Genomic DNA, 14,145 nt, shown 5'->3' on the forward strand with positions numbered 1-14,145 from the left:
CAGCAACAAGGAGAGCCTGCAGTCATGTCTTGTTAATTTACCATGGAGGAGAATGTCACATTTACATTTCAAATTATCTCCCTGCACTGCTCACAACTTGCTAGGATTAGCTGGAGTTTTAAGCCATCAAGATTCAGGTTTTTATTGTTTATGAAGAGCATGCTAATCCTTTCCTCCTCCCACCATTTCCCCCTTCATAGCCTTCATTTCCCACCTCCCCCCCCCCCGCATGCATTCTCCAAAAACAAAACTAATAGAAGCCAGTCCTTAAAAATCAAACATTAAAGGAAGTTGTCACACTTTCTCTGAAAAATTCAAGGCGATTATTCAAGCAGCACAGAGTGGGGAAATGAAGTGTCATTTTCTTCCTGTACCCTCCTGCTCTCACAGCCACACATCATCAGTAAGTTGGTGTGTTGGGTTGTGTGTGCGCTTGTGTGTTTTTTGTTTCCAGTCTTTGAGGATATAGCTGTGTGAATCCTATTTTGGTTGGTAACGGACACATTATAGTGCCGTCAACTGAAATTTCTTCCCACCCACCCACACAAACTATACAGTAATGCTGACTTGAACCTTTCCACTCTTATTTCATTTTCCAGCCTTAAGACCAGCAGTGCAATAATGTGCAGGTCAACTCAGAAGATAAGAGCTAAGGAACTTACTCCTAGGTAAGTGAGTACAGTCAAACCTCGGTTGTCAAACGTAATCTGTTCCGGAAGACTGTTTGACTTCTGAAACATTCAACAACTGAGGCGTGACTTCTGATTGGTTGCAAGAGCTTATTGCACTCAAGCGGAAGCCATGTCGAGCATTCTGAGGGACGTTCGAAAACCGGAGAATTTACTTCCGGGGTTTTGGCGTTCAGGAGCCGAAACGTTCAAAAGTGGAGCTGTTTAAGAACCAAGGTTTGACTGTATAGCATTGCAGCCTAAGGTTCTGACAAAGATGATAAACATGGATCTGAACTATACCACTGTGGAGGGGGGAATGTAATGTGGAATTTACAAAAACAAAGAAAGCTAATATTTCAGGGAGAAGGCTAGCCTTGAAGCCTTCTTCTCATCCACATGTAGTTTTCTGTGCGAAGAGATTTGTTTATGTTTAGTATGGAAGTGTATTCATCTAGAAATTTCCAAGAATACTTTTTCAAAGCAAAATTATGAGATCTCTCCACCTTGCTTCTCTTATCTATGCATCCAAGGAAAAGAAGGCCCCTAACTTGACCTGCCTTGCTTGCCAGAGTGTCTAGGCCAGTAATCAGCCCTTTGGTGTGCTGAACCTCTTAGTGGACCTTTCCAGAAGTCCATTTCTGTTTTTTCAGCTTTAATTATGAAGAAGAAGAAGAAGAACCATTGGAGGGGCTTTCTAGGAACCTGTTGGTTTCCCTCACAATGCAATCCTATACACTTCACTCCCACAGAATTCAGTGGGGTTTACTCTCAGGTAAGAAGGCTGATTGCCGAAGAATTGATGCTTTTGAATTATGGTGCTGGAGGAGACTCTTGAGAGTCCCATGGACTGCAAGAAGATCAAACCTATCCATTCTTAAAGAAATCAGCCCTGAGTGCTCACTAGAAGGACAGATCCTGAAGTTGAGGCTCCAGTACTTTGGCCACCTCATGAGAAGGGAAGACTCCCTGGAAAAGACCCTGATGTTGGGAAAGATGGAGGGCACAAGGAGAAGGGGACGACAGAGGATGAGATGGTTGGACAGTGTTATCGAAGCTACTAACATGAGTTTGGCCAAACTGCGAGAGGCAGTGAAGGATAGGCGTGCCTGGCGTGCTCTGGTCCATGGGGTCACGAAGAGTCAGACACGACTGAACAACAACAACAAGTGGAACTAGAATTTCAGCTAATTAGAACCACTTGCGAAGGTGGTGAGAAATTGCATGGTGGTGAAATTGCCCATTCTTCAATGTTGCCAGCTAATGCTGGCCAGGCGAAAACATTAGGGGGTCCATTTTTTTTAATTCCTCCATTTGGCCTTTTAAAAAGAAATCTATCCCATGAATACTAATGAGAGTGAAAATAACTTTGCCAGCTCCGGGACTGGCATTTTGTATTTTTATGTTTGGCCTATCTTGGAGCATGTTTGAGGTCTTTGGATCTTGGGCAAGGCCCATAGCTTAGTGGTAGAGAATCTGCTTTGCATGCAGAAGATCCCCGGTTCAATCCCCAACATCTCCTGGTAGAGCTGGAAGATGCTGCCAATGATTGTTAACAATACCAAGCTAGATGGAATTGTATATGTCTCTTTTTCTACCCTATACAGCCACAGAAACTCTGCCAGAGGAGGTTTCCACTGTTTTAGCATGAAATGTCAGGGGCAATCTGGGACCACAAGTGCAATCTTCTTTTAGCAACCTTTGGTGCTTCTCTCTACTGGTGGAACAATCCTTCTGCAAAATTCTACAATCTGTCAGTGGCCAACTGATGGGCTGCATGATTGTAGCTTCCATGTATTTTTCCCTTCAGTGTGTTCTTGCTTTTTTATATATAAAAATGTTTTTAAATGTTAATGCAGTTTTATTGAATCTGATTATATTGTTTTGATGTACAGCGTCCAGCCCCTTGTGCAGGCATGTGCTATATAAATAAAGCTATTATCTATTATTATAGGTGACCTTTAGATGCTTACGGTACCATTCTTTTAGCAATCTTCTGTGCTTTTGTGGGTGACATTCACTATTAGAAACCTTTCCCTTTCAAATCTCAAATCTTTGTCATAGCCCTATCAGATGCTCTTTAAAGAATTTTTACTGGAAAAAAAGAAGTATGCCTATTATACATTTTTAAAGATCTGAAGATTTACTTCCTAAAGCCTAAAATGAATTCAACTAGTTTATGTACAGAGTTTTAAAATCATTCAAGCTAAAGATTGATAGATGCTTTTAAAAAGCAGCCATCTTAAGAGATGAAACAAAAGTATTTTCTAGAGGAGGTGCCCTTCAGATGTTTTTGGATTCCATCTGCCATCAGGCCTAGCCAGCAAGGCCAAAGGTCAGGAATGATGAGAACTGGAGTCCAGCATCTGGAGAGCGCCATGTTGAATATTTCCATTCTAGAGTTCAGCGTTTTCAAAGAAGGTAGTGTGGAAAGAGGCACTGGAATTTTGGTGAGTTGCTTCATCAAAGAATCCCAGGAACTGTAATTTACTCCTCACAGAGCTACAGTTTCCAGCACCATTAACAATCTACAATTCCCAGCATTCTTTGAGGGAAGCCATATGAGTGAAGTTTGCTTTAAATGTACGGTGTGGGTGTGACTTCTGGCAGGTTGATATGGAGAAATGTGTTCTCTCATATTATATCCGTGATTATTATGGGTGTTCTTCCCAAATGAAAGTGTGAGGGGAGAAGCTGCTCTACTGGAAGAAGCACTTTAAGGTTCTAAATACTAAGTTTCTACGGCTTATGAATTAAAGGTCATGTTCAATTAGTTGTGGAGCAGATCGCATGGGTATAATGCTCAGTCAATTTGGTGATTTAGCTTGGTGCAGACAATACCTTTAGAAAGCCTTAATGAAAGCTAAAAAAAAAAAAAATGAAGACTCAAGTTGTTCTAACTTTAGCCTATAGCACTTTTTGAGGTAATACCTTCTTCAAAGAGCTAATTAACTAATTAATTAGTCGATCTTAACATAACTCTCTAGATGTACCTTGCAAACACTACAGAGGATTTAATTTTCACCTGAATGAGCTGCTGGAAATATTTCAATGCAGAACTGGGAATGGGCAGCCATCTCTCCTGTGTCGGGTGTACAGCACATGTATTTCAGTTCTGACTTTCATTTTATGTAAGAGTTTTAAATAATTATGTTAGAAGCCAATGCAAATAAAATATCATTTTCAGATATGTTCCCTGATCCTTTAAGGCAACGATTCCCAAAATGTTGCCTTGAGGACTTCTCTAAGTGAAGAAACGATGTTTGGACTTCCTCAAAGATAGCCAGTTGCTGATAATCTCATATCAAGTGGGGCTGGTTACAAGCTTTGGGTGACCTCAGCATGACTCTCCCACAGAGGCATCAGGTTGCACCCAAGATTGGGGGGGGGGCAGCGCATTTTATGGAACTGTGCTGTAAAAAATGATCATTTTTAATCTACTTCTTAACTTTGGGATGGGGTGCCTGTGGCCCTCTGGGTGCTGCTGAATCACAGCTTCCATCATCCTTCACCATTGGCCATGTGGGCTGGCTCCCTACCCCTAGATTGCAATCTTTGTATGTGTTTCAGAGTTTCATAAATCAGGTTCTGAGGACAGGGCACACAGGAAAAACAGGTTAAAGGTATTTTATATAAATAAGATTAAGGGAAAACTAATGAGTTTATAGGTTATTATCTTTTTAAAAATACTTGGATACCCTTTGGTTATACACAAACACAGGCTGGTCCATGAGGGTGACGGTGGCACTTTCCCACTCAATGTCCATCTGCCTTCAATCAGCCCCTACCTGTCTGACTTCTTCCTTGCAAGCAGTCCACGGATTGTCACCTCCCTCCTTCTTAGTCTTGGTATTGTACTTACACAACTCAGCATGGAGGATAGGGAGAAAACTAGAATGAGCTGGCTCTGGCAGCCATCGGTTCTGGCTGTGCATACTATTGGTCTCCTTGCCTTCCACCCTACCAGTCCCAATGGGTATCAGTCACCGCTACCTACACAAGACTTTTCAATCATTGGTATACACAAATATACTCCGTTCGGAACAGAGGAGAGAAAATTGCCTTATCGCAGGACCAGCCTGAGACATTTTGGCACCTGAGGCAAACCGCAAAATGGTGTCCCTCCTGCCAGGGAAGAAGAGAGGAGTGAAGAGCTACATCAAGAACCAGAGAGGAAGTAAAGATCTTAATCAAAAACAAGAGGGTGAATGAAGATCTACATCAGGAACAATTGGGGAATCAAATTGACCTTCCCCGATAGTTGAATTGGGGAAAAGCTCATCATTTTTCCCACTCTGAATCATGGGCTCCACTCTGATTCTCTGAATCATGCTGGGCAGCTGCAGTGTCCAGGAGACCCCTGCCATTTCTTCCCTGGGGACCAGCAGAGACCACTTTTTACCAGGAGGCCACCGTAGAGGCATCATGGAGGAGGTGGCGCTGTTGGACAGGAGGCAGATCTGCCTCCAAGGAATGCCCCACAACAGCAGAAGAAGGAAATGCGTTCCTTGGAGGCTGGATCTGCTGCCCCTGTGGATCCTGCCGCCTGCAGCAGTCACCTCACCTTGCCTCATGTGTGGGCCAGCCCTATCTTATAGATCAGGGGTCAGCAAACTTTTTCAGCAGGGGGCCAGTCCACTGTCCCTCAGACCTTGTGGGGGGCCAGACTGTATTTTGAAAAAAAGTATGAACAAATTCCTATGCCCCACAAATAACCCAGAGATGCATTTTAAATAAAAACACACATTCTACTCATGTAAAAACACCAGGCAGGCCCCACAAATAACCCAGAGATGCATTTTAAAGAAAAAGGAAATATTCTGTTCATGTAAAAACATGCTGATTCCCATACCGTCTGCGGGCCGGATTTAGAAGGTGATTGGGCTGCTTCCAGCCCCCAGGCCTTAGTTTGAGGACCCCTGTTATAGATGTTATCATCTGTTATAGGAACTGGTAGGCAGGTACCCTATTTCATGGTGGTACTCAGGTACTTTAACAAACTTCATTGTATTTGGAGATGCTATTTCCTATCAAGATGTATTTAGTCATTTCCTGGTGCTTAGGATTCATATACAGAGAATCATTCCCCTCCTCCCCTACTTTCCTTCTGTTCCATTTCATTACCTTGCAGATAAATAATCAGAATGCATTTATAGCTTAAGGGACCAACTTCCCTGAAATAGAGCTGTTGATTGTATTATTTTAAAGAAATGATTCAGAATCTCTCAAATAATTCCTGCTTGGCTACTAACATTTTATTAAGCTAAATGTGTCTTACTGTTTATAAAAAAGACAGAAAATAGCAGCAAACAAGTGCCAGTGTGGCATTTAAATGTCCACTAATGCTTTTCAAATACAGTTTTGTAGATTTTAGTCGTCTCTGAAAGAGTACATAATAATTTTAAAGAAAGATGAACATTTTTACTAAGCAGATCTAACAGCACAGTTTTCTTAAGCTGATGCCTTTTAATGGAGAATTCGTTCATTTTGTTTAATCTACTTGATTAAATGCCAGTGCACTGCAGTTTTGCTGAAGATGACAATTTTTTAAAGTAGTGTTTAATAAAAGGTGCAGCCAAAATAGGACCATGCCTTATCAGCACAGATGCACCAGAGTTATCAATGGTTGCCTGAATCCAACAGAGACCAATCACTGTCCAGAAAGGGACAAAGCTTGCCTTCTTCGCTACTTCATATGCAGCACAATCCTAAGTAAAAATCCTTATTTGGAAGCAATTCATACTGTGATCCATGGAACTTGCTTCTAGATGAGTAAGCAAGCACAGGATTCCACCCTTAGGCTTTGCTCTTGCTGAAGTAGTTGACCTATAATGACAGAATTCTGTTGTCCCATTAAAAAGACCCACCAGCCCAACTTGTGATGATGACGTATTGACGTTATTAGTGTGGTGTGCAGCTTAAGAAATCAAATAATATTCTTGGTATTGAATGCCTTCAATTATATTACACAGATGTCATGGTACTAGCAGCAGCATTTCCCAGTTTGGACATACTATCAAAAAAAAAAAAAAAAAACCAACAACCATAGTAAGGATACCATTAGTCCATATTTTAAAAATTATTCTCTATGTTGTGAAGATACAAGAAAGGGAACCAAGAGTAGATCCACTAAAGTAGGCCTAGGTAACCTGTGGTCCTCCAAATGTCAGGTTTCAATTGCCATCTGCTCAAACTAGCATGGGTCAGTGATGATGGGAATTGTAGTTCAACAGCATCTGAAGGACTGCAGGTTCCCACTTCTGGCCAACACAGTGCTGGCTCTTTGGGAACATGTATACTTTCAGAATACAGATAATGCCTGTTCATTACCTGCAATGGAAATATTGGAGTTCTCTGTGTGATTGATACTCTGAAAGCACAAAAGGGCTTGCACATTTGCTTTTCGACACTTTCTTGATGTGAAGCCACCATGACTCTCTCCATTAGATCATTTCTTCTTTAATGAGCAAACCAAGGTGCAAACTCATGCACAGTAAGACATGCCTGAAGTCACATTTAGAGGGACACAAGCAAGTTTGACCTGACACTGCAATTTGTCCCAGGACATTTCCTCCCAAGCCAACATGAAAAGTTGATTGACCCTACTAAGAGGAGAAGCAATCTATATTCCAAAGATAATTAATGCAGTTTCCTTCTCCAGCTGTTTGACTACAACTCCCATCATTCCCAACCACTGGCCATGCTAACATCTGGAGGGCATTGTGCTGACTACTCCAGCTATATATGCTAGGAACCCAACTTGCACTGCAGATTAGGGGGATGGCGGCATGCACATGAGTGACATCACGCACGTGTTGTGCAGCATGTGCAAGTGATATCACATGTGCAATGTCACATTGCAACATCAGGAGCAGCTGGGACATCCTTCCACAGCAGGAGGAGGAGGAGGAGGAGGAGGAGGAGGAGGAGGAGGACCACCTGGCTACTGAAGTTGCACTGTGCTTGGCTCCACCATCAAACTCCTCCATCCCTGATTGGGGGCATGGACCCCAAAACATCATTGGGGGGCCCAACATAGCTTGCCCCCCATGAGATGGCACCCTTGTTTACTACAAAGCTCCTGAATCAACCCTGAATTGCAACCATTTGCAGCCATGATACTTCAAGATCTACAAGTCAGGTTCTCTTTATCTTACTTTATGTAAATGGATGTTTTAGAACTACTGGTGCTTGTCATATAGAAGATGCAAAGTGGATCTGAGCCATATGTGTAATTGGGTGGAGAGAGTCAACGTGCAGTTCTGATGAAAGCCAGTGCCTTCTACTCACAATCTTATAATAACCTTGCCAACTTGAACAAGCCAGTTTGCCCTATAGCGAAATTGCTTCCCAGCCTTATTGCTCTCCCTGTGTGTTACTACCAGGCTCAGGCTGCTGAGGAACAGAGTTGCTTAACTTTTTTAATCTCTTTGAAACCAAGTGGAATGGTTTATTTTTCATCCTTTGCCACTTTCTTCTGTCATGTTATTTGATGAGGATTATATTTCTTGTGGTGAAGGAGCCATCTCTGTGCAGTGCTGAGGGATGCATCATTGCTTTGGGTTTCTTCCCAAAGCTTTTGATCAGTCTCAGAGGCCAGAAAGATCATGAATGTACTGCAGGAGCTGCGGAAGGATCACAGTTGCATAAAATGATCTGAGTCTGTTTGAAGAGATGGTCTTAAATCTGTCAATTAATGTCTAATCAGTATGAAGCTTTCTTCACATGTTGTTCATGCAAAAGGGAAATGTAAATTCAAAGTGGCTGTGGGACCATGCATTTAGCCCTACCATTGAAGTCATGAAGCCCCTTCCAGTCCCTCGTGTGTTAAAGAGTAATTTCTGCAACACGAAGTGTCAGGAGAGAGCCAGCAGTAAATATGCACTGTGAAGCTTGGAGTTAACTCTTTATTAGTGAAAACACTCTGTACAGGAGTGTCAGGCCTAATGGGCACAGCACCACATCTCCAGTAGGTCTTGCCCTCATGAAGCAGTTGCTGAGACTTAACTCAGCAACTCCTCTGAGTTAAATCCCCTCTTCTCCAGGGCTGTCTTCCAAGCAATCAGAGAATGTGTGTCACTAATCTATCCTCCGCCCTTTTCATTCCTCTTCTGGTTCTGGGACTTGGAGACAAGTGTGGAGGGGGGGGAGTTATTACAGCAGGAGGGGAAGACACCAATGACTCTTCATCAGCCTTACTCATCTCTGCCTCTTGGCTTCTCTCTTACTTCAGCTTCTGCCTCTGATTCTGGACTTCTCTCTACCACAGACACTTCCAGCTCACTAAGCCCTGTTACTTCCTCAGCTTCTGACACCTCCTGTTCCCAGTTTTCTCCTCCTACAACTCACTGTTGTCCCACCATGGGTTCCCGGGCTCTAAGCCGCGTTCCCTTCATGGTTCCCCACCTGGTTCCTCCCACCATTCCTCTCTTTCCAAGCCGTCCATGACAGTAGACTCCCCGAACAATTTAGAAGCATATTTTATAAAGAATTTGCTGCTGTTTCATAACACCCTAGTGGCTGGAGCAGGCCTTACAGTTCTTTTGCCAAGAACTGGAAAGTCATGTTGGTGATTTAGCAGAGTGAAGCTTTTAAAGAAGACCACCCTTAGCCCTACTCTTTCTTTCATCTTTCATCTAACTTCTGTAGCACTCACCATTTATACACAAGCTCAGACCCACCATGTGTTTCTATTCTCCAGGAACATTCCCAGATTTACAGAAGCCATCCTGGTTTCTAATTTGATCCGGGAATGTCCACTTTTCCTTAGGATGTTCCTATTTTCATTAGAGAAATGTTGGAGGGTATGGAGTTACGCAACCCCCAAGCCAAGGAAATAAGTAACTTTACAACCATTAGAAGACATATGAAGGCAGCCATGTATAGGAATGTTTTTAAATGTTTTAAATATTTTCATCAGAGAAATGTTGGAAGGTATGCAGGCTACATTCAAAGCACATTAAACAGGCATGGGTTCCCCAAAAGAATTATGGGAGCTGTAGGGTTTTCTTTAGGGATGCTGAGAGCTATTAGAAAACTTGGCATTGCTCCCACAGAACTACATTTCTCAGAGATTGCTGAACCACTCTCCAAATTGTAGCTTTGTGCAGGGGGCACAGCCTACAACTCCCAGAATTCTTTGGGGGAAGACTGTTTGAAGTGGTATCATACTGCTTTAAATGTATGGTGTGAATGTGGCCTGTGTTTCAGTGCAATAAAGGAGAAAGAAGACCATTTGTTGGCAAAAGGGTAGTGTCGGATGACAGGAATTGCTACCTGACAGCTTATACATGTTGACTGCCTCATGTGTATTAGATTCATATTTATCCTAGAACACTGACATATGAAGTATCTTAAGAAAACCTCAATGATGTAATAGTTCTCTATAGAGCTGTCCCTAGTTCAGTTTAACTTTTTTCAAAACCCACTTCATCTATTGGTGTTGTTATTGATTCGCAGTTGTCATGTTGGCTGTGGGCTACCAGTCTGAATTAAGTTGATCTTTTAATCGAAATGGGAACCATTAATCATTTATAGGGTTTCTCAGTGTAGTCTTTTCCCATGATTAATAATCCAATTGTTATCCTGAAACATTTTGACACACCAACAAGGCCAGAGGTCTAGCAAATATTTCTTTCTACATCACCCATGTTTATACACAAGACTGAGCAAAGGAGTTGTGAAAAGCTAGCACGATAGTATAATTAATTATATTAGCCCTTTATTCTGGTTTTATTTCTATCCCATAGGACTCTATGAAGAAGACAAATGAAACTCTTGATAATAATTTCATGCTGGACTTCATCAACACATATTGCAATCAGGGGAGAAAATATCTGGTCTTGTGAGTGATTGCTGAAGCAGACGTTACTGGAGTTATTTAGAGTTATAAGGCAACACTGCATGTGCAAAAGATATTGAATGTCCCTCCCCCAAAGACCAACAAATGCTTCTCATTTGCTTATATTAGCTGCCATTCAGAAGCTTCTTTGGTGATTTTTTTTTCAAGCAACCAAAATATTTCCTACCCTTCATCGCCTACAAACAGCCACCCAATCTCAAACAGCTCCTCACCCACAATAATACAACAACAGGACTCAACATGGACACTGGTACCAGAGCCTGCAATAAACCCAGATGCCAACTTTGCTGCCACATAAACCCGGACAACACCATTACTGGTCCCAACAACATCAAACATACCATCTCAGGACTATTTAATTGCTCATCTTCCAACATTGTGTATGCAATCAAATGCCAACAGTGCCCTTCAGCTCTCTATATTGGACAAACAGGCCAAACCCTACGCCAAAGGATAAATGAACATAAATCTGATATCAGGAATCACAAGACAGAGAAACCAGTAGGAGAACACTTCAATCTCCCAGGACATTCTATAAAAGATCTCAAAGTAGCTGTCTTAATACAAAGAAATTTCAGAAATAGACTGGAAAGAGAAGTGGCTGAATTGCAACTAATCACCAAACTTAAAACCATGGAGAAACCTGGTTTGAACAAAGACATTGGATTCTTATCTCATTATACATAACAAAGCTATCTTTAGCCATCTCACCCCTTGCCTTTCCCTGCAAGACTAATTGCAGGCGTTAAGAGCCGTCAACAGGTTTTCCACACCTATCAGCTGATCACCCATTCTCACCATCCTTCTGAGTAATACCCCTCCCCACTCCCTCACTATATTTAAGGATCTGGTGACTTCTGTTTCAGTGTATCTGAAGAAGTGTGCATGCACACGAAAGCTCATACCAAGAACAAACTCAGTTGGTCTCTAAGGTGCTACTGGAAAGAATTTCCTATTTTGTTTCCTATTTTGTTTCGACTATGGCAGACCAACACGGATACCCACCTGTAACTGAAAATATTTCCTGGTTACATGGTCCTGCCACAGACAGCTAGCACAACGACATCACCATGCCCCTTAGCCAATCAAAAAAATTGGCTAAGTGTTGCAAAGCCAATCAGAAACACCACCGCTTCCTTCCTTCACTTGGAATGGTTGAACATTTTGCACCTAAAAACCCCACAAAAACCTGTTGAAGAGGAGCTATTTTTGCAGGGAGTAAAAGTATTCAAGAAAAGAGCTCATTTCAATCCTGACAGATATAAAAAGAGAGCCATTTGTTTTGTTTTGTTGGGCAAGCCTACCGGTAAAAGGGTCTGAGTGGTATACATCAAAATGGTCCATTTCTATGAACCTCAACAATGCTCATGTACAACAGCTGCGTTAGTCCTATATTTTAGTGTCTTCTACATACCATTGTAGGATGGTCTCTCTGTGGAGAGTATCAGAGCCTGAAGAGTTAAATGCTCTGCTGTGACGCACTGGTCACTGTGTGGGCAGTTCACATACGGGCTTTTGTCTTTGTCTGTGTGTGCTGTATTTTTTGGTTTCGTTTTCACCGACCGGAGCAGTCATGGAACTGAGCACTCCGGGAGAAGATTTATTGTTTTTGTAAATAAAGTTAGCTCGTTAAGAAGACAACGCTTCAGTGAGTTATTACTGGGCTGCCTTGGCAGTTACACACAAGCTTTCGCTGTGGCTTTGAACTCTGCTAATAGCCAGGGGTTTCCAGGCATTAAAAGCAAAGCAACGCAGTGATAGCGTGCCGGACCCTGGTATACGCTATAGATTGTGAAACACTCCATTTCACAATCCAGCAGGTTATGGATGTAATTAAAAGCACAGTGTTAGCTGCAAGACGCCCACGCAGCCAGCTAGAGAAGCCTGTCTTGATGCAGTCGGCATAGGGCAGTGGAACTCGCTGGCAGAAGCTGGACACAGAAGTGAAAGCAGTCATCGTTCCAGCCCAGGAAGGGAGCCAGGAGAGCTACTGAGTGAGTACGCTAAGAGCCCCAAAGGAGCTGGGAGATGGAAGGCAATAAGGACAGCTTTGCTCCACCTTTTGCACCCTTGAATGGCCATAACTGGGAGGAATGGCAACAAAGGGCAAGGTTTTGGCTATTGGGGAAGGACCTTTGGGATTGTATATCAGCCCCCCGGTGTCTGCCCCTGATGGAGCCACGCAGGAAGAGCTAAACACAGCTGCTGCAGCAAAACGCAAAGATCAGAGAGCGCTTTGTGCCATAGTCATGAGCTGTGATGTTTCTGTGTTACCCCACGTCCAGCAAGCTGCATGTGCACATGAGGCTTGGCAAAATTTAGTACGTGTGCACCAGAGAGAAACAGCTGGAGCAAAACTACATGCTATGAGGCATCTGTTTGAGCTGAAACTAAAGCCTGGGGAAAGCGTGAAAACCCACATAGCTAGCGTTTTGGCAGCATTTCATAGGCTGAGGCAACACAAAATTGAGTTTGCAGAGGACGTTATGGTGTATATTCTGTTATCCAGCCTTGATAAAAGTTTTGAAAATTTATGTCTCTCATTTGAGGCTATGCCTACCGCTGACCTGACCCTGCACTATGTTTCGGGGAGACTTTCAGATGAAGAGCAAAGACGCCAGAAAGAAGCAGCAGTTTCTGTTTCTAAGAGTGGCTGTGCTGGCAAAGAATGCAGTTCGCAGAGAAGCAGGGAGGATTCCTCCACTGTGCAAGCTTATGCTGGAAGGAGATGTTATCGGTGCAACTCTCCCTCCCACGTAGCTCGAAACTGCACCTGGCAAGAAACTTCAAAGACCAGCCAATTAAGTTCCCATGGCAACCAACCCAGAAGGGGGAGAGGAGGAAACCAGAGACGTGCCAGAGGCCGTGGCAAAGGCTTTGAAGGAGGCAAAGTTTTTCAGAACTTGTCTGCTGCCATGGCAACAGTCCGAGGAGGACAGAAAAGCAGTTTATCTTGGATCATCGACTCGGGAGCTTCAGACAATTTATGCCCCCCTGATGGCCAGTTGCAGAACTGCAAAGAAGTTGCTGAAAAGAAGCAAGTCAACTTGGCAGATGGAAGCACCAGGACACTTTCTTCTACTGGTTCTTATTTTATGCAGTGCTTGCATGCACAGCTAAATGTTTATGTGTTACCTGGCATGAAAAGTGGTTTGTTATCAGTACCTGCATTGCTAAGAGATGGCTTTAAGGTCTGTTTTGAAGGTGACACATGCTCTATCTCCAAAGAGGGGGTAGTGCTAGTTAGTGTGAAAAGCCGAAGCAAGGATGGGCTGTTTGTCCTAGATGGGAGGGGGCAAACAGACAGGAGTAGCCCAGATACAGCGCAAGCACAGTGTGTCAATGCTCCTGTGCATGATAGGTGTCAACATCTCTGGCATCGAAGAATGGGGCATGTATGCTGGAAATATGTGAGCAAAGTACCAGAATGTGCTCACGGGTGCAAGTTCAAGTCATGCTCTAAATTTCTCGATTGCAGAGCATGTAAACGTGCTAAAGTCATGAAGTGTAGCTACCCAAGGTCAGAACGGGTAAGCACACGGTGTTTTGAGCTTGTCCATATAGATCTGACCGGGCCAATGGCTACTGCCAGTCTTGGCGGGTCCCATTATGCTC

This window comes from Lacerta agilis, chromosome 1, assembly GCF_009819535.1.
Source record: "Lacerta agilis isolate rLacAgi1 chromosome 1, rLacAgi1.pri, whole genome shotgun sequence".
NCBI lineage: Eukaryota > Metazoa > Chordata > Lepidosauria > Squamata > Lacertidae > Lacerta > Lacerta agilis.